General features: G+C 50.2%; 1 protein-coding gene across 6 annotated transcripts in view; it reads left to right on the top strand.

Annotated features, from left to right (window-relative positions):
• SSBP3 (single stranded DNA binding protein 3) overlaps positions 1-26,073 on the top strand; it is a 181,609-nt gene that overhangs the window by 50,635 nt on the left and 104,901 nt on the right. The window lies entirely within an intron of this gene.

The following is a 26,073-nucleotide window of genomic DNA, read 5'->3' as shown; positions in this document are numbered from 1 at the left end:
GGCCTGGCCGGGAGGGGCAGGCACAGTTCCATTTTGCCATTGTTTATTCCCATCTCCTTTGCAGCTCCTGCGCTTGGGAGTTGCCAGGTGCGTGAAAAGTTTGCTGCGCCGTGGCGGATCAGGTTGTTTGGTGGGGCGCTGGCGGGAAGGAAAGGTGGAAGTGTGCGGCGTTTCCTTTGCACCCTGTCTGTTTGTTCAACTGTGGACTTTCACCCCTCCCCCTGGCCGCTGGTTTTCCTTTTTCTTGCTTTAATTTGTAAAAACGCAGCCAGAGCAGGCCAGCTCCCCGGGATTTGGGCTCATCTGCACGCTACCCTCTCCGAGCTAGTTAAAGGGTTAAAAATTATGGGGAAGTTCAGCCGGCACTTGCAAGATATGGTTGCCGTAGCAACAGGCCTTCTAATCTGGTAGGTGACCTGAGAGACTGGAGAAGATGTAGGGGTTGGTTTGGCATTTCATTATTTCATGAGGCTGCCTCTCCAGCTGGTTTCTCTGCTGAGCTTAAAGCTTGCTGTTCCTGCCACTAGAATTACTGGCACATTCCAAAACAACAGTGTTGATGGCACGAGCACTGCGTTAATGGGGTCTGGCCAGGCAGGGTGGGCGGAGGAGAGGGAGCCGGGTTCCAGGAGCCCTCACGTGGGACCGTGTCCCCTCGCAGAAAGCGGGAGGTACGGATAGGGGGATGTGCGCAGGGGTTTGCCCTCTTGCATGCAATAGTCGCCTTCTTGAAACACCACCTCACATAAAGAGGGACTGGCTTTTTAGGAGGACTTTAAGATAACTCCTTTAGTTTTCCAAGAAGCCTCCTTAAATTTGGGAGGCAGGGGAGCTCTTTAAATTTGGGGGAGAGGCTGGACGCGGTGGCTCACACCTGTAATCCCAGCACTTTGGGAGGCTGAGCCGGGTGGATCACTTGAGGCCAGGAGTTCCAGACCAGCCTGGCCAACATGGTGAAATCCTGTTTCTACTAAAAATACAAAAATTAGTCACACATGGTGGCGCGTGCCTGTACTCCCAGCTACTTGGGAAGTTGAGGTGGGAGAATCGCTTGCACCAGAAGGCAGAGGTTACAGTGAGCCAAGGTTGTGCCACTGCACTCCAGCCTGGGCAACACAGTGAGACCCTGTCTCAAAAAATAAATAAGTAAAATAAATTTGGGGGAGATCTCCATTGTAATGTCTGTGGTTGGTGCCCTCCTCTTGTATTTATCTCCAGATAGATATTGTCCAGAAATTCGGCTTAGTTGAGCACAGTAGCCTCATGTCTGCTGTGTGCCCAGCACAGAGAGGAACAGGACAGAGAGTGCCTGGTCTCATTCATTCTTTCATCAGATGTTTGTTGGACGCCGCATGTGGCAGGCACTGCAGAGAAGGGGCAGGTCACACCGTTGTCCTGGCCTGAGAGCCTCCCATTGTGTGAGGGACCTTCAAAGCAAGAGCAGGAGAGGAGGAGGAAACAACCCAGCCTCACCCTCCCCTTCCTTTTAGAGGGACCTTGTGTCGAGGGCAGCAAGCAGTCTTCTGGCCTTGGAAAGGCATGAGGCATTCATGATTTTTCATTCACCTTTCTCTTTTCTATTTCTACCCCCTTTGCTCTTGGCTGTAATTACTGGGAAATCCACAGGCTGGGTAGATGGCATGTACAGATGATGTGTTCTGAAGTCCACTCCTCCCTAAGGCACCGTGTCTTAACACGGAGTTGTGTGTTACATTAGGCCCAGGTTCACAGGGATCTCTGGTTGGCTCCCTGGGTTTCTTGTCTTTCTGAATTTCTTTCCCCTGGAGAGGTTAGTGTTCCTGGGATTTGTGAGGGAGGGGGGAGTGGGCTGGAGAGGAGCTTAGAGTACTTACTGGGACTTCATGTAGCTTACTCCCCCTCCCCATCTCGGTTGTAAGCTTCTAGGGGAGAGGTCTGTGTGTTAGAGGCCCAGCAGGTCTTTGTGGAAGTTCCTTGCTCCCACGTTAGATGTGAGCGGCGAGAACCACATGACAAGAGTGGTAGCGGGTACCCTCCTGGGGCTCTGGGATCCAGCAGGGCCACCTCCCCACTTCACCCACTGCCTCGTATCTCTCCTGTAGTTCTCGGGTTTGCCATTCAGTGGGGTGACCCTCAGAGTCCATTGAGGGTCCCAGCATTGGCTTACGTTTTGTGGGATTGGGTGGAAAGACTTGCCTCACTGTACCATGTCATCACTGGGCTGTCCACCTGCCCTGCATGTGGCAGGTGCCTGGGAGAGGCTGGCCTGGCATGTGGTTTTGATGGGTAGGAGTTTCAGGGGCTGGGAGGTGCACTGATGCTGCAGAAAGCGGAGCAGACGGGCAGCCTTGGAAGGCTGTAGAGTGTGCAGACAGTAGTATGCCCTGGCTCCAGGCTTTCTAGATAAGATCAGGTGGCAGATAGTGAAATGGGAGTCCCATCTTTTGCTGGGCATCCTGGTGCAGCATTGGGATGTAGGAGTGCTCTTGCTGAGCTGGGGGAGTGGTCAGTCACTGACAGCCCTCGATCTGGGTCCAGTTGGGTTTCTAGTCCCTGTATGATTTGGGGGAGTCAGTCCCCTCTGTGCTGCAGTCTCCTCATCTGTAGAATGAAGGTGCTGACCTGATCATCTACAGTCCCTCTCAGTCCCTCAGCCCATGTCTGGATGGAAAGAGAGATCTCAGCAGAGTCCATGCGTTGCTGGGCCTCAGACTGGTTTCTTGGTATAGAAGGTGGCTTTAGGGTTTATCTGGCTTTTGTGAATTTTGCCCCATTCAGTGTAGTTCCACAGGGTTTGCTGAATGCCACTCCCCTTGCCCTGGGCTGCAGCATGGGTAGGATGGGGCAGGCCAGCCCTCGAGAGCAGCCTCTGACGCTGCCTGCTTTTCTCTGACTTCCATGGAGCAGGTGAGAGGGTGGCCAGAATTGGGATCTGACAATGCACCTGGGTCACCTGGGTACTTGAAAACACTCCCATTCCCCTTCTGGGAGAAATCTTGACTTGGTGGGGCCAGCATAGAGGGTGCACAGGGTTTTTCAGAGTGGACACATCTCAGAGGAGCACAGGGAAAAATCTTTAAGGCTGCAGCCTCTGAAGATGGCCTGGCCACACGTGTGTAAGTCACAGGGCAGGGGCGGGGGTGTTGAGCTGAAGATTTTCTGGAACCTGTAGGATCTGAAAGTAGAGGTGACCTTCCAGTTTACCCTTTCCGCTTGGATTTTGGCCTGCAGTTTTTCCTCACAATGGGCCTGATTTCCACGGAAAGAATGGGTCTGCCCTATTCCAATTAGAGTGTCAGGGCCTTGTTAGATGCACAATAAATAAAACAAACGTGTGTATCCAGCTCTAAAACTGGCTGGGGCCCTCTGAGAGTTGTCCTCCCTGTGGCAGGGGTGTCCTGCCATGGATCTGTCCATGGAGTGCCTGCAGCTGGAGCCCCCGTGCAGGCGAGGAAACCAAGGGGATGGGATGACGGTCTGAGGACACGGCGCTGTCCGGCCGGGCCGCCTCCCCTCGTCACCTTCCGCCTCCTGTCTTACCTGCAGTTCTCGGGTTTGCCATTCAGAATCCGTGCCATTCAGCTCACGTTTTTGGGGACTGGGTGGTTTCTGTGCTCTGTTGAGAGGGATCTGGCTTGAGCCCCATGGATTGTGTTGAGGTTCCTCTGTCATTAGTCATCCTGTTTTAGAGTGGGAAAAACATGACAGTTTACTCTCAGGTTGAAGTTTCCGAGCAGTTGATTGAGATGGGAGTTCTCAGGTTTTGTGTTGTCTGCACATTTCTGTTAGCAGTGGTGATGGCAGTGAGCAGAGTGCCGATCATGCTAGATGCTCGCATGGTCAAACGGCGAGACGCAGCTTCCTCCCGCTGCACATCCTGCAAGGTAAGGCTCATGAGATGACGGCCAGCCCGCCCTCCGCTTGCCTTGTTCCATTAACATTTCTATAGTAAGACCCCAGATGGATGACTTTCTCTTCTGGAGGCTGGGAGGTGAGGGCAGGGGAGGAAGGGGTCGGAAGCTGAGATGAAGCCTCATAGGAAGTGGGATGACCCAGTGGGGACTGTTTCTGACAGAAGGTTCCTGAAGGGTGTTTTGTGGAGAAGTCACTTGAAGAAGCCACCTTACCAATCAGCCAAGAAGTTCAGATCCATTTGGCCTCCCTGGAGATTGCCACTTAGTAGGATAACAAGGTAATTCCCTGCTAGGTGAAGTAGGACTTGAATCAGTTCTATCAAGCTTCCTAAGGCACTTGGTGCTGCTTCCGAAGTTTTAGGCTTTTGGTCCTTTTATGTACCTTGAGCCCTGTCTAGCCCAAGACTCTTCAGACTGAGGGGACTGTTTCTTTGTTTTGTTTTGTTTTTGTTGTTGTTGTTGTTGTTTGTTTTGTAGAGATAGGGTCTCACTATGTTGCCCAGTTAGGTCTTAAACTCCTGGCTTCAAGGGATCCTCCTGCCTCGACCTCCCAAGTAGCTGGTACTACAGGCGTGCGCCACCAGGCCTGGCCAAGATCGGGGGTCTTCATGTGTTTTGCCTTCCATGCTGTGGAAGCCTGTTGGTTTGCTGGAGTTCACACTGCTGTTTAGCTCGCCAGGAGCTCCTTCTGGAGAATAAACATACAGATGTTCAGATGGGTGGGTGGATGGATAGATTGGCAGCGTGCTGAGCTGGGCCAGATAGAGTCAGGAGTCCTTCCCAGATGGCACTGGGGATGTTTCTATAGCTGGTGTACAGGCAGCAAGCCGGTCCCAAAACAGGGGCTCCCATAAAGGCCCAGCGAGGTCACTCTGTGGGAGTATCTGCTGGAGGTTCATCCCTGCTAGCTTGGTCTGTGGAGGAACTCTGTCTTAGGTGGATATCCCACACGCCAGAGGAATATGAAAAGATGAAGGAAGATTGTTGTTAAAGTTTCATTTATATTTAGATTATTATAACATTACTTTTGAGATCTGTGACTTTTAGCATTTGTGGCCTCAACAATTCATAAGTGACTGGAGTCATTTATAACCTTCCTGAGCATAACTTGAATTTTGGCCCAGAGGTAGGTGGGCCCGTGAGTCACTGATCTGGTGGGTCAGCCTTTCTGGCACCCCTGGCTCTTCAGGCTCCGCCTGTTTCATACATAATCTAATTTCATCCTTCCAGTAACCTTGGGAATGGGATATAATTGCTGCCATTTTATACCTGAGAGAACCGAAGAAGTTATGTGTTCTGTACTCGCTCATTTTGAAAAGTAGGAGGAAGGAAGAAAAGAAAGTCACCCACCACCAGGACTAACTTTGTGCTAACTTTTTGAGTATTTCTTTTCAGGCTGTTTTCCTACTTTTACTTAACTTTTTTCACATCATCTTCTTCTGGTCAGAAAATTCTCATTATAAAAAATAGCATTTAAGGCTGGGCACGGTGGCTCACACTTGTAATGCCAGCACTTTGGGAGGCCGAGGTGGGCAGATTGCTTGAGCTAGGAGTTCGAGACCGGCCTGGGCAACATAGCGAGACCCCCATCTCTACAAAAAACACAGAAAGATTAGCTGGGCGTGGCGATATGTGCCTGTAGTCTCACCTACTCGGGAGGCTGAGGTTGGAGGATTGCTGAGTCCAGGAGGTCGAGGCTGTGATTGCACCACTGCACTCCAGCATTGGTGACAGAATGAGACCGTCTCAAAAAAAAAAAAAAAAAAAAACCATCTAAGAAGCTGTGCGGGTTCTACTTCTGTGTCCAGACTCTTGAGTTTATTTACATGTTGATATGATTTTTGGATGGTCATGGTGTGGGTTCTCCTGCCCGTCCCTGGGCTGCTGCCGTTCCCAGGGCAAGAATGGTTTATTCAGCTCAGCTTCCCAGGCTGAGACATTCAGACCCAAGCAAGGCCTTTGTGTCTACAGTAGTAGTTGATTGGAGTGCTAATGAATCAATTAGAAAATTACTTGCTGCTGAGCTCCTCAGCCAAACCCGGCTTGTGCACACGTCTTAGAAAACCATCCGAAGGCCATACGCGTATAAATCTCTCTTGGCTGTGGCCCTCATACATTGCACCACAGCCTTTCTTGGACCTGTTAATCGCTTGAGGAAAGCAGGACTGCTTCTGCTTTGCAGGGCTGCCCTGTGCTTGGCACAGTTTTCTAGCTTGTACCTCTTCCACGGATGAGAAAGGAGACTAGAGTTCCTAGTAACAGCGCTTGTTCCACACTTTCAAAAAGAAGCATTCAGGGGCTGCTCTTGCGTTTTGTCCCTACAGCAACCCTGTTGGGAGGCATTATTATTATTTTGCCCATTTTTATGGATGGCACAGTCGGGGCTCAGATAGTGTAAGCAACCTGTTCTCAAGTCACCACCTAAAAGGAAGCAGTGGTGGAGCCTTCAGCTTCCCAGATCTTCACACTGTCACTCTGCCAAGATGCCTTTTCACGTGGATGCCCCTGCTTAATATATCCTGGTGGGTTTTCCTAGTCCCAGGTTGGCGTGGCAGGTGAGGCACAGCCAATAGAGGTGGAAATGGTAGAGGCATTTCTGGTTAAGTACCCAGGGTCAGGGTTTAGTACAGTTTAATTTGGGGCAGAAGGGTTCGAATGACAGCCAACAGCAGAGGCTAAAGGGACCCCAGGTGGGAGATGTACGAGATTGCCAGCAGTTTGTGTTATGTATTCCAGGACACTCGCCAGGTAAGGTTGAACCTAAAATGGAAATGAGGAGAGGAGAGGGAAGTTAAAAGATGAAATGGCTATGAATCCCAGCTGAAGCAGGAGCCATTTCTTGAAAAAGACATCTGTAAAATAATGATTTGTATTTATTTTCTATTTTTTGGCCCATCCACACTGTTTCCTCATTGGACACCCACGTCTTGTGACCCCCAGCCCTCATTTCATGAGTGAGACTAAGGTGGCATGCCTAAACCCTTACCTGCTTCCTGGAAAAGCCAACATGTCTCTTCAAGGCTGAAGCCTGAGGGAGCTCTGTGCTGGTCTCCTCTTTGATTTTGGCTTCATTTGCGGGGAACCAGTAGCCTTTTGTTCCCAGGATAGGGGCCAAGGCTGCTTGTTTCATAACTTCATAGTGTGCTCTTCTGTCCTCAAGATGGTCAGTGTATCATGCTGTTTTGATATTTCTGCATCTAACCTTAAGGGCATTGGATGCCCGGCAGTTGTTTTGTTCACACAGCAAACAAACATTTGGGTGCCTCCTGTGTGCCAGGCACTGTTGTAGGTGCTGGGAATGCCACAGGGAACAGCAGAGGAATATCCCTCCCTGCCTTGTGGAGCTGACATGCCGGTGGACGATACAGAGACCTGGTTGGGTCTCAAGCTCTGGGTTGGAAGATGTGACGCTAATAATTCTAATCTCTCCTCCATAGTGGCTCTTTTTGATGTACCCAACATTACGCTGGGTGGTTTATATTTGTTATCATGTTCCATCCTCAGAAGAGCTTTGTTCAGACAGGTAATTGTCATCTTATCTTTGCAGACGAGGCTGCTGAGAACATAGAATGGGTAGGTGCTCACCTGTTTCTTGTTGAATGGGTGAAGAGAAGCAGCTTGCTGGTCATCGAGCTGGGTTTCTAGCCTGGTTCTGGCTCTCAGCAAGACATTGGGCTACCTCTCCCAGGCCTTACCGGCCTAATTTTGTGACTTGCCTTGAGTGCAGGTGAGTGCCAGAGCAAGGAGAGGAGGTGAGATTTAGAGGCCACTCACTTCTGCAGCCCTGTGAACTCACTTCCAAGGCCCTGGCCTTGCTCTTCTAGGCACATTGGTGCCTCCATCTGAGCTGTGAGTATGGTGGGGAAGTGAGTGGGATGCATCTGCCCCGCTGCCCCATGACCGCAGACCCTAAGCTGGCACAGGTGAGGCAGCGTGTAGAACCTTGCACCGCATCTATCTGCCCAGCCATCTCCTTGGCCTTCCATTATTGACTTGGCCCCAGCAAGTCCCAGGTATTGGAAATCCAAAACAAATAAAGCCCAACCCCCGGATGGAAGTGGGCTGGTATTCTCACTGTGGAAGCTTGAAGTGCGGCAGCTGTGTGGGTAGCCAGTGCTCTGGGTGGCAGGCTGTTGGAGGCTGTCCCAGGCAGACCTCAGGTGTGTGAGGGAGAAAGTTAGAAGCATGTGACTGGCTGGGGGGCAAGGCAGGAGGATGTCTACTTCCTGTTGTCGCTTGTGTGTCCTCCTGACCCGCAGGCTCCTTTTTGAACCTTTTCCTTTTTCTCTTTCTTTCTGCCCACTCTCTGCTAATTTCCACCCATCCTCACCTGCCCCTCCATGCCCCCCATGCCTTCTATTTCCCAGTACCTTGTGGGTTACCTCAGACTTTCCTTGGTGGTTCTCAGTTGGCGGACTGAGGGGCAGAGTCCGCCACCCAATAAAGATGACTTTGTGTCGCTGTCCCCAGATGGATATGGGGACTCTGACCTCTCCGGATGGTGTTTGCGGAAGGTCAAGGTTGGTTGCACGGAGTCACATAATCCTGAAGTGGCAACAGTGCACAGAATGAGGAAAGGGGTGGGTGATTGGGTGGCTGTGAGAGTGTTGAGAGCCTTGGAGTGAATGATTTCCAGACCTGTTAGTTTTCTAGATGCAGTAACAAAGTACCACAAACTAGGTGGCTTTAAAAAGTCTCAATGTTCTGGAGGCTGAAAGTTCACGAGGAAGGTGCCTGCAGGGCCATGCCCTCTGAAGGTTCTAGAGGAGCATCTGCCCCATGCCTTTCTCTTACCTTCCGGTGTTGCTGCAATCCTTGGCATTCCTTGGCCTCCAGGACTCCAACCTCTGCCTCTGCCATCACATGGCACCTCCCTGTGCATCTCATTTTATATTCCCCTCATTTTATATGGATACCAGTCATTGCATCAGGACCCACCCTAATCCAATATCACCTCATTTTTGCTCGATGACACTTGCAAAAGGATGTAGAGTTGGCCTTCCACATTGCAGGTTCAGCCAGCATTTGTGGATTCAGTGATCAAAAATATTCAGGGGAAACAAACCAACAAAAAGAATACAGGCCTGGTGTGGTGACTAACGCCTGTAATCCCAGCACTGTGGGAGGCTAAGGTGGGAGGATTGTTTGAGGCTAGTAGTTCAAGACCAGCCTGGGCAATATAGCAAGACCCCATCTCTTAAAAAAAAAAAAAAAGGAGGACAAATTAAAAAACAGCCTAACAACTATTTACCTAGTATTTATATTGTATTAGATATTATAAGTAACCCAGAGATGATTTAAAGTATATGGGAGGGCTGGGCATGGTGGTTCACACCTATAACCCCAGTACTTTGGGAGGCCAAGGTGGGAGGGTTGCTTGAAGTCAGGAGTTCAAGACCAGCTTGGTTAACATAGTGAGACCCCATCTCTATGTAAAAATAAAATAAATAAATTAGCTGGATGTGGTGGTGTGCGCCTGCAGTCCCACCTACTTGGGAGGCTGAGGCAGGAGGATTGCTTGATCCCAGGAGTCCAAGGATGCAGTGAGCTGTGATCACTCCACTGCACTCCAGCCTGGTGCAGTATCTGAAAAAAATTTTAAAATGTATATGGGAGGATGTGCGTATACTCTGCCATTTTATATAAAGGACTCAAGCATCCGAGGATTTTGGTATTTGTGAGGTGGGGTTGGGGAGTAAGGGCCTGGACCCAATCCCCCAAGGCTGCCACAGGAGACTGTATTTCTTTCTTTTTTTTTTTTTCTTGAGATGGAGTCTCACTCTATTGCCCAGGCCAGAGTGCAGTGGCGCGATCTCGGCTCACTGCAAGCTCCGCCTCCCGGGTTCACACTATTCTCCTGCCTCAGCCTCTCCGAGTAGCTGGGACTACAGGCGCCCGCCACCACGCCCGGCTAATTTTTTGTATTTTTAGTAGAGACGGGGTTTCACCGTGGTCTCGATCTCCTGACCTCGTGATCCGCCCGCCTCGGCCTCCCAAAGTGCTGGGATTACAGGCATGACCCACTGCATCCGGCCAGGAGACTGTATTTCTAAATAAGAGCCCATTCACAGGTACTGGGGGTAGGAGTTGAGCATATATTTTGGGGGTACACTATTCAACCCCCAGCACAGAGTGACAGTGCCAGGCCCCAAATCAAAATCCAAATTCCTGTTACAAGGGGACTTAAAGATCTTAATCTACTCTGTAACTTTAGTCAGTACAGTAATCTTTTTTTTTTTTTTTTTTAGAGATGGAGTCTTGCTGTGTCGCCCAGGCTGGAGTGCAGTGGCCCGATCTTGGCTCACTGCAACCTCTGCCTCCCAGGTTCAAGCAATTCTCCTGCCTTAGCCTCCTGAGTAGATGGGACTACAAGCACATGCTGCCATGCCCAGCTAATTTTTTTTTTTTTTTTTTTTGAGATGAAGTCTTACTCTGTCACCCAGGCTGGAGTGCAATGGCATGATCTTGGCTCACTGCAACCTCTGCCTCTTGTGATTCTCCTGTCTCAGCCTCCCGAGTAGATGGGAGTACAGGCGTGTGCCACCATGCCTGGCTAATTTTTTTTTTGTATTTTTGTATTTTTGTAGAGACGGCGTTTCACCATGTTGGCCAGGCTGGTCTCGAACTCCTGACCTCAAGTGATCCACCCGTCTCGGCCTCCCAAAGTGCTGGGATTACAGGCCTGAGCCACCATGCCGGGCCTAATTTTTTGTATTTTGGTAGAGACAGAGTTTCACCGTGTTGCCCAGGTTTGGTCTCGAACTCCTGAGCTCAGGCATTCTGCCCGCCTCGGCCTCTGGGATTACAGGTGTGAGCCACCGCGCCTGGCTTCAGTACAGTAATCTTCTGTTAGGAATCTGCTCTGTGTCATGGTCAGGGCTTGGTCAGGCACAGAGACTTTGCTTGGCTTTTGGGGTGAGACGCTAGCTACTTCTATGGAAACCAAGGATTTTAAAGGAAATCTTAAAAGGAGATGTTCATGCAGGCACTTCAGAGAGGGCCTTTGAAATGCGGAAGGCTTTTCTTTTCTGCCCTATTAATTTTGAGGCCAGCTGGCTCAAGTGAGATTACTCTTCCTTCTCTCTGAAGGAAGGTGTGGGGAAAGTAGCCAGGACCATGGACTTGGAGGTTCTTCCAGTGCCTTGGTCTTCTCCCTGGATGGGAGGGCTGAGACTTGGGTGGTTTTTAGAGCGCGGCTCTTGGTGTCCTGTCTTCCAGGCTGCGTCGGTAGCTGGGAACTGTTTTATTGGAAGGGCAAATATTGCGTAGTGTCGATAAGGAGGTTTTTTATGGGGGCTCCTGTGTTTCTGCTGTGGATAAGCATGAAGAAGCCAAGTGTAAGTTAGTTTCTAACGGCTGGGTTCAGCCCTTTTTCTTCCCTTGCAGAAGTTTCCCATCTGAGCAGAGAGAACTGAGACTGAGCCTGCTGGCCACGCACGAGAACTCTTGTGACTTTCGAGTGTCCCTGTGTATCAGGAGAATTTCCGCACAGATGACAGGAGTGGAGTAGAAAGCATTTGTAGCCATTGTCTTGGAGGAAACAAGTGTAATGTAAATAGGAAGTCTGGATTATACGTCTCCTCAGTGCTGTGAGGGAAAACCACACGCACCAAATGCAGTTTACAGCTGTGTGCACGTGGACTAATGGGCACTGTCTGCCAGCGACGGGCTCAAGCAGTGGGAGACCTTGTTTTGCTTTTTAATTTCTTTCTTCTTTTTAATTTGAGACAATGTCTTGCTGTATTGCCTAGGCTGGTCTCGAACTCCGGCACTGAAGTGATCCTCCTGCTTTGGCCTCCCAAAGCATTGGGATTACAAGCGTGAACCACCCAACCTGAGAACCTGTTCTCTGTTGCTGTCTCTCATCTCTTTGCTCCTCTCTTCCCACCCACAAAAAGAGAAAAAACAATTGATCAGATGTTCCCCCAATTCGTTCCTCTCTTTACAAGGCCTTCCCTGTACTGATGACACCGAGCGTGTTAAGAGGTGACGGGATTAGCTGCCCCAGCAGTCATCACGGGGAAGCAGAGCCCATCTTTATGCCCCTAAAGGAATCACCCACAGAAGTGTCTTGAACACACTCGAATCACCCCATTCTCTATTCCCAAAATGATACCTTTTCTGGGAGTGGCTCGAATCATTCATTCTCAAAAGGGGGCTTCAAGAACCTACTTTGGGCAGAAGCACAGGTATTTATTATGCCAAGACTGTGTGCAGCTCATAGCTGTCTCTGTAAGTATATTGGTTTTGTGTCTTCTTTCTAGTGGATATACGGATATATGTTCATTGTGAGGGAAATCAGATAATAAATGTAAACAAAACTCTGGTAATTCCACTTTTCAAAGATTAATATTGTTCATATCCTGATTCATGTCTTGGTGTGACTTTTTTTTTTTTCTCAACATTTCTCTGCCCTTACGAGCTCAAGTCCAGTAGGGTAATGTCAGTCCACTGGAGTGACGGAGCCCAGGTGTCTAATCAGAGGCACCTCTTGGCCATCACGCCCCGTACCCCCAGGTGCTACATCAGTCGCCAGGTACTGAGCTTCCCACCATCTCTCCTTTTTCTCCTTCTGGTCTTCTTGGAGCCGTTAGAAGTACAGACTACTCTTCCTCAGTTTCTTGAGTTGCATGTCCTCTTCTAAAATTCCAGAACCTGTGTTAACACACTTCCCTGCTAGTGGCTCTCCTAGCCCCTTCTCCTGGTCCAAAGCTTTTTGTGATTGATGTTGCCAAGAACCAATGTCTTTCCTTTGGGGAGAGGGGGTGGGGTGTAATCCTTTCTCCAGATCCTAAGAGTTCAGGACTGCTGTGCCAGGGTGACCTTATGTGTGTCAAGTAGATATGGTTATATGAAGCCATGGTTTGTAACCTTTATGGGACTGTAGATACCTGGGAGACTGAAATTCATTGCCCTCCTCTCTAAACACTGCACGTTCACATGTATTCAAATAATTGTGTGCCATAAGGCCAGGGGTTGGGGTTTGCAGACCCTCCGAAGCCCATCCCCGATCCCCTTCAGAGGCAGGCCTGCTCCCCTGCCACTGGGTGGCCTGGACAGCTGGCATGGCCTCTTAGTGTCCGTTTTACCTTCGGTAGGGTAGCTACGGTGATAGTTACCCTGTGGTTTGATTATAGCAGCAGTTCATGTCTACTGAGCTCTGATGTTGTTCACCCAGTCCCCACCCTGGCCCCGTGAGGGGAAGGTCCTACCATCCCTGTTCACAGATGAGCAGAGTGAAGCTCAGAGAGATGAAGTGACTTGCCCAGGGTTATACAGTTAGAGCCAGGATGGGGACCTAGGCAGGGTGACTTCAGAACACATGCCAAACACCTGACACGCAGCAAGGAATGTATCACATGTTCAATACATAAATGGTAGTAGCAATATGAAAAGCGGCAGAGGGTTAGGGCACAGCCTCCCCTCTTCCCCCCACCTGTCCTAAGTATCCCCCTGGTACAGGATCCGGGCTATGGAGCTCGCAGGCGGGTGGAGGCGAGCGCAGATCCGCCAATCCTGGGAAATGTGTAAAATCCTGTTCCTGAAAACCGGCCGGGTTCTCAAAGTGTCCCGGCTGGCGTGTTTTGCTAGTCACGAAACATGATCCATACGCTGTATTTTAGGACTCCCCATCTGTCGGCATCGGGGAGCGTTTTCCCTTGAGGAAGCTCAAAGCATGTCAGCTCACTGGGAGGGGCGGCAGCAGAAGGGTCTGTGATAGCAGAGTGGATCCAGGGGGCTGGGGTGTGGGAGACTCAGGGAAGGGTCCTGCCCAGGGTGTGCCAGGTCCCTTTCCGCATGACTTCACGTAATTTTTACACAGATCCCCATGTTTTACTTAAGAATACTGAGGTTCAGGGAGGTTAGCTTCTTTCTTGTCCAAGGTTTCAAGGCTGCTAAGAGGCGGAGCAGCAGAGATTGAACTTGGGTTTTTAGATTGCCCAGTGTTCTCTGCCTTCCTCCAGTCTGTCCCTTTTGTTCCTGGGCTTTACCACGGTAGATGGTGAAGGACAGGGTGTGGGAGGCCTTGCCTGGGAATGGGAGGGGTGGGGAGGGAAGGCATAAATGCCTGGCTCTCAGGCCCACTTTGCAGAGAGCCCACACCTGCCCTGGCCCCACCCACTGCTGTGGTCACTGCTGGTGGTAGAGGAAGAGCTGAGAGGGCTATTGATCCACCCATCTCCTCCCAGGGAGGGAGGGCTGCACATTCAGGGCTTTCTTTTTAAAAATGCATTAACCTGACGGTAAGTAGGCCCTGGTTTAAAAACAAATAAAAATAAGAAGTGAAACAAGTGGGCGTGGGGGCAGGAGTGGAGCAAGCCCTTCGGAAAATGGAAAGGGCATTTGAGGAGGGCCCTTCGCGAAGTACCTTCCAGTTCCAGACCTGGATGCCTGGACTCTGCAGCCTGGGCTGCACTGCTTTCCTGTGCCTTGGGCCATCAGTACCTCTCCTGGTGCCCTCCGCAGGGAAACTTTGCCCAGATCCAGACATTCCAGGAAATCCCTCTGTGCGTGGCCTCACACGGTGTGGTGCCAGTCTGCATTTTGAAAGCCTGCCTTCGTAGCCCTGACTTGGACAACTTTGCCCTCCAGCCACACTGGACTTCTTTTGGTTTCTCACAAGTGCCAGGTACTGGCCTTTGTACATGCTTTTCCTTCTGCCTGGAAGGTGCTTCTCTCCCCGTCTCTCCCCTGCTCTCCAGGTTAGTACCTGCTCATTTTCCAGGCCTCAGCTTAGAGGGTACTTCCTGGGGACCCTGTCCTGCCCGCTGGCTGGGTCATGCCTCCTATTGTGCACCCCCTTGGCTCCCAGGACTTCTCTTTTATACCTCCTCCACAAGCGTAATAAAGGAATTAACATGTTTTACAGCAGGTAGCAATTAAGCTCTGGGAAGGTAGGGCCGGGCTATCCTCTTTAATGTCCTGTTCACTTTTGCCCTTCGTCACCTTTGGCTAAATATCCTTTGCCCACACAGCACTTACTACCATGGGAGTTCAGTAAATCCTTGTGGAATGAATGGATGGCAGGTCAGCATCTATTCTCTTTGGCCCATGGATGCAGTTTGGGTGAGGGCAAGGAAGTAAACATTATAATCAGAAGTCACTGTAATTTTTTAAGGTTTCTCAAGGTATGGGCCCACTGTGAGGTCAGGATATGGTTTCATAGTGGAGCCCCCAACACATTAAAGGGGAGACATCTGCTAGCAGTCCACAAGGCCAGGGTGCTTAGCAGCACCCCAGAACAGGCAGGGACCTTGAAAGGTCTCTGCCAACATGTTCCCTTGGTAGGTGGAAAGACGTGGAGCCTGGAGAACAGAAAGCACTTTGCCAAGACCACACAACAGTAGGGCCTTGGGAGACCTCTACTTGAGCCTCGGTTTAATTGTGGAAAGAGAGTTAATCCAGCACCAGGTGCCAGCCGGCTTACTCTGCACACATTGTTTCACTGGCCTGGAGAGCGACTCAGTTTGGCAGCACCGATTTACAGAGGAGGGAATGGAGGATTGGGGAACTTGAGTTGCTTGTCTCAAAACACAGCAGAGGTGGGATTGAAATTCAGATGTTCCTGATTCCATAGCCTGGTTCTTTCCACTGCCCTGCTTTCCAGCAGGGTGGGGTGGAATGACAGCCTTGTTTCCTGGATTGGCTCTGGTGGGGACCTTCTGCCTCCTCTTAGCCAGTGGGGCTGTACCTACTTGTAGGAGCCTGCAGCTCTCTGGGCTGGTATGGGAGTGTCCTGGGTGTTCATGGAGTCCACTTTTTCTCCCCAACCTCTTTTTACCTCGTTTCTGTCTCCTGCCTCTCCACCTCTGAAAGAACCTCAGAAATTCCTTTGTCCCCTTATCAGTCATTTCCCTGGGAAGCCACTGAGGATCCTGGAAAGGTACTGAGGGTGATGAAGCAAAATTTGCACCATTCCCAGAGTAACTTTCCATCACGCATAGCTAAAAATAAAGTGTGTACTCATTTCTCCTTGCTGTGCGTGGACTTGCTTTTGGGGTTTCACGGGAGCCACTTGCCCCTTTGTCCCTCCCTCCCTGCCACCCCTGGACAGGCATATGCCCACAACTTGGGGAGATGAGTGGGCTTGATGCTGCTCACATCTCTGGAGAGCAGAACTCCTGAGCCTCTGCAAGGAAGCACCTCTGGTTCTCAGTGGCAGCAAACACCACATTGGTGGGTTGGCACTTTGGCATATGCGGGGATACCGACTCCCTTTGCAAATATTACTGCAGCCGAAAAGAGACAAGCTACCTTTAGAGGACTTTCTTTGTGCAGGGTGTTGCTTTTTGATATCTGGAATGCACAGAGGCAAGAGAGAGAAAATTAATTTGTTCAATTAATTTTGTAAATATTGACTGAACAGAAGTTTTATGCCAAGTCACATGTCAGGGACCTGAGAGCTTACCAAAAAGCAAATGCCTTTCTTGAAGGCGCTTATCCTCTAGGTGGGGGAAGAAAGGTGTCTTAAGAAAGAAGTAGAGCCAGAGTAGCTTGGGGTCCTGCCCCTACCCCACCCTCTCTTCCAGAATTAGTATATGATGCTGAAGTTTATGTTTGACCTTTCCCCCTTTCCCCTTTCGTTCTTTCGTTCTTTCTTTGTTTTCTTTCTTTCTTTGATGGAGTTTTGCTTTTTTGCCCACGCTGGAGTAAAGTGGCACGATCTCAGCTCACTGCAACCTCCGCCCCTTTGATTCAAGCAATTCTCCTACCCTCAGCCTCCCAACTAGCTGGGATTACAGGCGCCTGCCAACATGCCCGGCTAATTTTTGTATTTTTAGTAGAGATGGGGTTTTGCCATGTTGGCCAGGCTGGTCTTGAACTCCTGACCTCAGGTGAACTACCTACCTGCCTCGGCCTCCCAAAGTGCTAGGATTACGGGTGTGAGCCACCATGCCGGGCTGATCTTTCCCCTTTCTTAAGGCACTAGAGATTCCCCTCTCCCGCAATGATATGTTTTTTTTTTTACTGGTTACTATGTGCTAGGGCTAGGCTAGTATTTTACTTGCATTTATTTCATGAACTCCGCAAGAGCCTGTGAAGTAATTACTGCTATCATTCCTGTTTTCTGGTTGATGAAACTGAGGCCCAAGGCCCCATAGCTAAAATCTTGCAGACCGGATTCAAATCTAAGCAGATTAATTTCAGAGCTCACGCTTCTAACCATTAGCTGTATAGAAACATCCACACTGAGAATGTGTGTCTGCCAAGAATCTGCTATCTGTCCAGCATCAATTATCCTCAATAGGTGCTTTCTCTTTAAAAATCTTAACTATGCTTTCCATTTAATCTTTAACATTCCTAGTAACCCATGGGATAAGACCCCCTCCTCCCCCATTTCCTATTCTTCTTCTTTTTCTTTTTTTTCTGTTACAGATTGCACCAAATGGTGATAGGTGAAGGGTCTCTGGAGAGGGCAGGATACTTTGGAGGCTGGAATTGAACCATGTTGTCTTAATCCAGAGCCTGTGGGAGAGAGAAGCCCATGAAAGCACTCTGCAGACTGTAAAGTGCTGCATGAAATAAAAGGCATGTGAGAAAAGGTGTGTGTTTAGAAGACTAGCTTTTTAACTTGGACCTCATGCATCCTATTTGGGGATTTCTTGCACCATCATCATGATCTGGTTTTTCAGGTACCTGTGAAAAATTATGGTAATTAAAGTGTAATTTAGAATACCCTGTTGGCTCACAGCAGTTTGTCCAGATGTAGGAGGCTGGGGCTGTTTGTGCTGTAACAAGCTAAGGCTTGTTAGGGGTATCACTCTCTTCTGCCCTTTGTGTTGCTGGGGAGAAGGGTGGGGGCAAAGAGATACAGGAGCTATTTTTACGTTGTTCACGTCATATTCAGAATTACTGGATGCTTGTGGTTAGGTCCCTGTTTAGCCTCGGCTGGGAAGAGAGAACTCCCTTGGGTGCCTGGGTATGTATGGAAACTTGAGCTCATACCCTTTAGTATATATATTGCTGTAAAGGCAGACGGACGCAGAGTGACCGGACAGTTACCCTGAATAGCTGGCTTAGATTTTCCATTCTTTTCAGAATGCTTCTAGCGGGTGGAGAAAGTGGGGGTGGGGGTCGGGAGTGAGAGGGTGGGAAGCATAGGCGGGCAGCCATGTGCTCATCCCTTCGGTTATTTATTCAACAGATGGTTTTTCAGTGTGAGATACATGCTAGATCTTTTCCCAGGTATTTGCAAAGTAAAGTAGAATAAGGTATTGTCCCTCAAGGATTTTATAGTCTAGTTGGGGAAATGGAAAAATAAACATTCGCTTTACCATATGCAAGGCAAGCCTATCAGCCCGCTCTGCCGTAGGTGCCAGCTATGCAGCCCCATTGTAGTAGGGGCACCAAGGCTGTGGGAACACAGGAGAGGGACACCTGGACCACAGGGACAGTCAGAGGCAACTTCCTGGAGCAGGCAGTGAGTGCAGAAGCTGGCTTCACAAACTGGAGAAGTACTTGCAGTTTAGTTGCTGTTGAGTGTAATATACACACATGATGTCATGGATGGTTACAATCATTATATCTCATTTTATTTCTCAGTCAAAGGCCTGGGACTTTATTCTTATTATTTTTCAAAAATAAAAGATAGAGATGGGGGTCTCATTATGTTGTCCAGGTTGGTCTTGAACTCCTGGGCTCAAGTGATCCCCCTGCCTTGGCCTCCCAAAATATTGGGGTTACAGATGTGAGCCACCATGCTCAGCCAGATTTTATTTTTTAATGCCCAAAAAACTCACTGTCTTCAAAAAGTTTGAGGAGGCCTGGCATGGTGGCCCACGCCTATCATCCCGGCCCTTTGGGAGGCCGAGGCAGGTGATCACCTGAGGTCAGGGGTTCAAGACCAGCCTGGCCAACATGGTGAAACTCCGTCTCTACTAAAAATACAAAAATTAGTCGGGTGTGGTGGTGGATGCCTGTAGTCCCAGCTACTCCCGAGGCAAGGGAATCGCTGGAACCCGGGAGATGGAGGGAGGTTGCAGTGAGCGGAGATGGTGCCACTGCACTCCGGCCTGGGCAACAGAGTGAGACTCCATCTCAAAAAAAAAAAAAAAAGCTTGAGGAAAACAAAATGCTTTGGTCCAGCCAACCTTTTGCTGCTTGAAGTCAGAGACTGGAGCGAGAACAGCCTCAGCAGCACAAAGCCTGCCCTAAGATCCCTGCGCCTCTTCCTTGAGAGGGCAGGCCAGGGTGGGTTACTGCAAAGCAAGGGTTAAACCGGCTTCTGCAACACCAGGTCCTGGCCTGGCTCATGCACTGTGCCGCCTGAGTGTGTGTGAGGCTGGGATGGTCATGAGGCCTGCCTGTGTGCCCTGTGAACTGTTGGGGTGGGTGGAGGTGTGTGGCCTGAGTGAAGAGGTTGCTGGCAGATTCCACTGTGAAGGTCAGCTGGGGAGCCAGTAACTGTCACCAAGTGGGAGGAAGAGAAGACAGCGGAAGCCCAGAGAAGCAGTGTGTCTCACCCGCTGCAGCGCACTTTGCTTGGTTGGCTTGGGGCAGAGGCTGACGTTGAGAGCTGTCAAGATACCAGTTGCACACGCTTTCCCCCTCCACCTCTGTGTGCATTCCTCCATCCAGAGTAGATTCTGCTCGGGACCTCCCCTCTGTCACATCCTGGGCACGGTGTTGAGGAAGCCAGTGAATTGGGCTCAGCCCTGTCCTTGGGGAGCTGGCTATTCAGGGTGGTTACCACGCACGTGGCTGAGGGGCCTGACCTAACATGTGCCTTCTGGGACCCTCTGCATATAGCTCGAGTGTCCCCGGCATCCTTGTGAGCCATGTGCTGACGCTGCAGCACGCCAAAGCCCTGTCCTTGGTGTGGGATTATTTGCAGTTAGTATTCCAAATGTCAAGTTCCCCTTGACTTGCGCTGAGCAGACGAAACAAAATGGCAGACAGATTAGAAGAGGCTTGAGAAGCCTTTTAGGATTTGAAAACCTTACTCTGTTGACTTTGAAAAGCTGCTGAACCAGGCCCATCTGTACAGGGCCTGGGGGCATCTGCTTGGAGCCCATTGGCTCAGTGGGCTTGGGAGGCTCTGGACAGTGCTGGCTCTCCCCTCCCCACCTGCGTGTGCGTGGGAGCCAGGGATGCTCACTGAGAATGGGCAGGAATTGAATGCAGTCCCTCCCGATTAGTGTTGTGAGGGAAGGAGAAAAGGAGGGAAGGAGGAGAGGCAATCGGGGGCTGGGGCCTCTGAGGGCTTCAGGAAGATTTCCGGTGGGTCCCCCAACATGGGGGGCCATGTTAATCAGCATCCATTTAATCCCATCTCATATTTGCCCTGCCTACTGCAGAGACCCACTGGGTAAAAGGAAACAGGATAGCCCACTGGATTATAGTCTTTCTGGAATGGATAGTTAGAAGTTTAAGAAGTTATGCTCATCAAAGGTACAGAAGTCCCTGGCTAAGAATCCAGAGTGCCAGTGCTAGAAGAACCTTAGAGATGGTTCTGTTTATTCCCTTCTTTCTACAGATATAGTAGCTGAAGCTCAGAGAGGTTAAGTAATCGGTCGAAGCCACACAGGAAGCAGTAAAGCTGGAATTGGCGCCCATCTCTCTGGCTCCAGTGCCCATGCTTGTCCTGTGACATCATCTTGGCTCCTGCTCTTAATCCTCCCTTGCGAGACTTATTTCTCCTGCCCTTCCCCCAGCTACTTCCTTTTCCTGCCTGGATTCCCCAGGAATTCCTCCGCGGTGCTGCCTTGTCCAGCCTTGAGTGAGAACCCAACCGCTTGCTGTTTCTCTGACACCTTCCGGGGATCGGAGTACTTGTCTTAGGGGATTGTGCGTGCCTCCCTGGCTCCTGAGGACAGGCAGAAATGAGCCTTGCCCCTTGTTGGACCTCTCAGGGAGATTTCCTTGAGTCGATGTGTTTGGGCACAGGGGAGATAGACTTTAAATGCTGTGAAACTCTGGGGCCCGTGGCAGCCTGTGGTAAGTCTGTCCAGACACATGATCTTCAGCCCTAGCCTTAAATCAGCCTCTGTCTCCTGCTGGCTCTGCCAGCCACGCAGGGCAGATTGCAGGAGGGTTCTTGATGTGGATCACGGTTGCCGGGGGCCAGAGTCTGGAAGGTGGTTTTTGTCTCTTGTCTCCTCTTTCTTTGCACACTTATGCACAAGTGCCTTTTGTTCCCAGAAATGCAGCTTTCTCAGTCCCCATCCTAGAAACATTGTCGGAATGTAATAAATCTGATTCTGTTTATGTTGAAGAAATGAAACATATTGCTCTCTGAGGAGGAATGCAGCGGAGGCCTTGAACAGGGCTATGTTTATGACAACAGTGTGCACATGTGGCTTTATTTTTGAAAGCGTAGTGCTCTGCCCCTCTTGATGGGATTCTGGTAACAAGAGCTGGTTCTTGTGTCCGGGTATTGGGCAAACAAAGGGCAGAGCTGGCTGAGGCCCTCACAGCTGTGGCTGTCACCTTAGTTCTGAGAGCCTGGCCCCTCTAGGCCCTTGTCCTTTCCTGGGGGTTGCAGCTCTTCCCGGGTCAGTGCCACTGTGCTGCTTGAGTCGGAGCTTATTACTTATTAGTTCAGCCTCCTATTCCCATTTCCAGGTCCAAAACAACAGGATGAAATTTAATAGGCATAAATGTAAAGTCCTACAATGTGGGTTCAAAAAAATCAACTTCACAGGCACAGGATGAAGAAGATTCATTTGAACGGCCAGTGAGAAAGTGGCCCTTGAATGTAGCTGACAGTCGGCTCTGTGTGGCAGCAGTTGGCCATCACTGAAAGAGAGTAATACAGGCTCGCTGCACAGGTATCTTGTCCGCAAGGAGAAAGATGGTGTTGTTATTGTTAATAATTCATCCTAATAGCTAGGTACTTCACATGCATTATCCTTCCATTCTTAAAACCATCCTTTGAGGTGTGTGCTATGATCCTCCTGTTTTGGAAGAGGAGACCCTGGCTTGGAGAGGTTGAGTTACTTGACCAGTGCTAAACTGCAACAAAGTGGCGGAACCAACCGTAATCCAGGTCAGACTCAGAGCCTGTGCCACTTGGAGCTAATGAGTGGGTCCGTAGATGGTAGAGATTTGGAATGGAGAAACACTTGAAGGAAATGACAGCATTTAGCTTGCAGGCAGAGTCTTTATAACATCTGACTTGTATTTTATTTGTTTATTTTTAAAATTTATTTGTTTATTTATTTATTGAGACGGAGTCTTGCTCTGCCGCCCAGGCTGGAGTGCAGTGGCCCGATCTCAGCTCGCTTCAACCTCTGCCTCCTGGGTTCAAGTGATTCTCCTGCCTCAGCCTCCCGAGTAGCTGGGACTAAAAGCACCCACCACCACGCCCAGCTAATTTTTGTATTTTTAGTAGAGACAAGGTTTCACCATGTTGGCCAGGGTGGTCTCAATAGCTTGACCTTGTGATCCGCCCACCTCGGCCTCCCAAAGTGCTGGGATTACGGGCATAAGCCACTGCGCCAGGCCTGTTTTATTTATTTTTGAGAGAGGGTCTTACTCTGTCTCCCAAGCTGGAGTGCAATGGTATGGTTAGAACTCACTACAGCCTCAAACTCCTGGGCTTAAGTGATCCTTCCATCTCAGCCTCTGAGTAGCAGGCAACACATCACCATGCCTGCTTAGTTTTAAAATACTTTATAGAGATAGGATCTTGCTTTGTTGCCCAGGCTGTTCTCAAACTCCTGGGCTCAGGTGATCCTCCTGCCTCGGCTGCCGTAGAAGCTGGGATTACAGGTGCAAGGCTCTGTGCCTGGCTACATTTGACTTTTATATGGCCCTCACTGTGCACCAGGCACCACTCTAAACGGTTACATGTATCAGCTCCATTATTATCCCTGTTTTACAGATGAGAAAACTGAGACACAGAGAGGGTAAGTCAGTTGCCCAAGATGATACAGCTTATACGTGGCAGGGCTGGGATTCAAACCCAGATAGCCTGTCTTGGAGTTCTTTGGTTTTGGTTTTGTTATGTAGAAACGGGGTCTCACTATGTTCCCTCAGCCTCCCAAAGTGCTGGGATTTACAGGCGTGGGCCACCATGCCTGGCCTGTTGAAGTTTTTAATTACCAGGCCATGCAGCCTTATGGAGAGTCAGGTGGGTTGGGGTGGTGAGAAATCTGACGGTGTTTTTTGGCAGGATGATGGCTGTCCTGTTTGGATCCAGGGCAGAGCTACAGCCTGAGCATGGCTGTATAAATGGGAGAGGCGTCTGCTCTCCTGACTCTGCACACCAAATGGCTAGGAATAGGCAGAGGAGGCGGGAGGATGCAGGAGACCATCTTCTCTCCTGAGAGTCTATGAGGTTATGAAAATCCTTTCCGTATTCTGTGGGGTATGCAAGGTCTCCAGGCACACCCACGTAGCTGGCTGGCTCCCAGGGCTTTGTTGAGACAAGGTCAGCTTTCCTGGACATTCCCCACCCCCAAGCAGTGGTGTGTTCAGTGGTGATGGTCCCTGCGGACCACAGGAGAGGAAGTGACCAGGTTTTTGCCAGGTCCAGCCTGGGCCTATTAGGAAGCCCTGGTTGTCAAGCACAGCAGAACTGCTGACAGTGACACAGGGGAACAATGCTGCGTGGGAGGAGGTGTGTGTGTGTGTGTGTGTGCGCGCGTGTGCGTGCGCGTGCATGTTTGCTTACTCCCCTCCTGACCTCAGTGCCAGCAGTGACACACTTTACTTGTCCCCTCTGGTCCCCTGTGGGCACTGAATCTGACTCTCTGATGCGCTTGATGCCCTCTCAAGGCCCTCGTTGAGCAGCAGCTTTGGCTGTGGGGCAAGGGAGCAAGTCCGTTTTTTTTTTTATCTTTCTCCCTAAGCCAGGGCAGACAGAGGGACGCCTTAGGCTTATGTGGCCTTTTTGGAGCTCTTGTCAAGGACCCCTGGGAGCGTGTCACTTCCTTGGCTTTGGTTAGGGAGTGGAGGCACAGGAAGGTGAAGTGACTTCTTAGAGGCCACATAGCTAGCAAATGTGGGCCAAAGCTATAGTCAGGCCCTAGTGACTGGGGCCAGGGGGGTTTGGAAAGATGATCTCTTCTGCCCAGCCCTTTCATTTACAGATGAAGCAACCCAGCCAGATGGGCAGCTTGACCTGGCTAAGGCATTCGAGGTGGCTGGGACTAGACTCAGGTCTCCTGGCTCCAAATCCCACATCCTCCCCTCCACACTCCCACCCCTCCCAGCAGCTCCCTGCTCCACTTTTAGTTTCCTTGCATCTCACTTATTGTTGCTGCCTCTCCTGCAGGGCTGATGCGTGTATCTGTGACTGCCATGTGGGAGTCCTTTCACCTACTGCTCCTGCCACCTTCCTTGGTTGCCAATATCTGATTATTCTATTTGCCACCCCTCTTGCCTCCTGGGAGCTAATAGCAATAGCTGGAACTGAGGGGAAGGCTCACAGGCTTTGGCTAGGCAGCCTGGAATCCACTCTCAGCCCTTCACTTAGGAGCTGTGCGACCTTGGGCAAGTCCTTCAACCTTTCTGAGCCCTGGTTTCTCATCTGGGAGATAAGATGATTTGGACTCGATAACCTCCAGTGACCTTGCAGCCCTGTACAGGTCTGTGGCTGGTGATTTTCCTGAAAGGGAGCAAGAGCCACACTGACTTGTTGGAGGCTGTTGGGAAGGGCAGATGACGTGGACTGGTGGGAAAAACCCTGTGTTAGAAGGCTCAGGCATGCATTTCCAGCTCTGCCTTCACCAGAGAACAGTTGCCTTGGCTGTGGGTGCCGGCAGGCAGTTGGGGCAAGGCACCACCTTCCTTGTCGCTTCTCTGCTACTTCCTTTGCACCAATGCTGGGGGCACAGACATTGCTCTTCCTTTTTGGTGACCGTCCAGGGTAGAGAGGTTGCTGATGAGTGTGTGAGCAGCAGGCTTCTCCAGCTGACCAGCGTGTTGCAGGGCAGGAGCGATAGCCGGGCACAGGCAAACACCAAATCCTGTGTCACGTAAGAGGAACTCCAGCTCTGTTATTGGGCCTGTGAGGTCCTGTGCACAGTAGATCACAGGTGTGGTGTGGAGGGAGAGGCATCAGAGCAGAACCAGAAGCCTCTCTTTGTCACTGTCTTCAGTCTTGCCATTGTGTTGGCTGTATACATGGTTTTCATTCTTGGGTTTTTGTCTTGGCTGTGAAGTGGCACTATTTTCTGAACTAATCCTGTTTCATGTAACCCGAACCCAAGTATCTGGACGTGAAGGGCAAGCTTTTTCTTCCTCTTCCTTAACCAAGGATATCCGAGACTGTAGCATCTGGAAGTGGTTGGGCATCTGGTCTGAGGGAGTGTGTGCGTGCATGCACACACTTCTGTAATACAGAGTGACTGTGTCCAGACAATGCCTTTGTCTCTCCAGCCAGGCATATACCTGTGCTTCTTTCTATGTAGAGGACGTTACATGCGGAGGTTATTATATCGGGGCGTACGTTTATGCGGCATACACATGTATAAACCTTTATTTCTACTTAGAAGAAGGAAATTTTCAAGGGCTTTATGTGTACAAAAGTGTTTGCAATGATGGATGTTGATGTATTTTTCTTTACAAAGTGTAATAAGCCATTTAACAGTGCCTTCAGTGGCTGTCATTAGCCATTTCTTCATTACTTCCAGGCTCTGCCGAATCATGCATTGGGGTATCCCTGCTCCCTGGTGCCAGGAGCAGTGATCTGCACCACGGTGGTGTGCTCGGGAGGTAGCACGGACTTCAGGGTGGCCTGTGTTGGTGATCTGTTAAGGGTGTCTCTTTGCTGCCTGGTTTTTGACGTGGGTGGGGTCCTGTCCTGAGAGATTTCTGGGCTGGTTGTGTCCTTGAGAGTTAGGCTCTGAAAGGGATTTTTTTTGACTGCACAAGGTTGGAGCGTTGAGATTTGGGCTGCGTCAGCAGGTAGAGCCCGTGTCCTCACCTTGCAGGTGACAGACAGTGCTGGGTACCTCCATCAGAGGGATGTGCATGAGGAACCTAGGGCATACTGGTGGTAGAGAGGGACTGCTGTGAACAAAGGGGTCGCCCTTGCTCTGGTTTGCCCCCAGGGACTGCTAGGTGGTGGATTCATAGTAGAATTTTATACTCAATGCCAGAAAGAACTTGGTGTAGCCATAAGGATGAATAAAATGGGAATGGACGGCCGTGGAGGTGTAGGGGGCCAGGCCGGGTGACTCCTTGGGCACAGTATGTGCTCCTCCCTGAACCACTAATTGAGCCTCTGTTA

This window comes from Hylobates moloch, unplaced genomic scaffold (assembly GCF_009828535.3).
Source record: "Hylobates moloch isolate HMO894 unplaced genomic scaffold, HMol_V3 SCAFFOLD_18, whole genome shotgun sequence".
Taxonomy (NCBI): domain Eukaryota; kingdom Metazoa; phylum Chordata; class Mammalia; order Primates; family Hylobatidae; genus Hylobates; species Hylobates moloch.
This window is presented reverse-complemented; position numbering and strand designations above follow the sequence as displayed.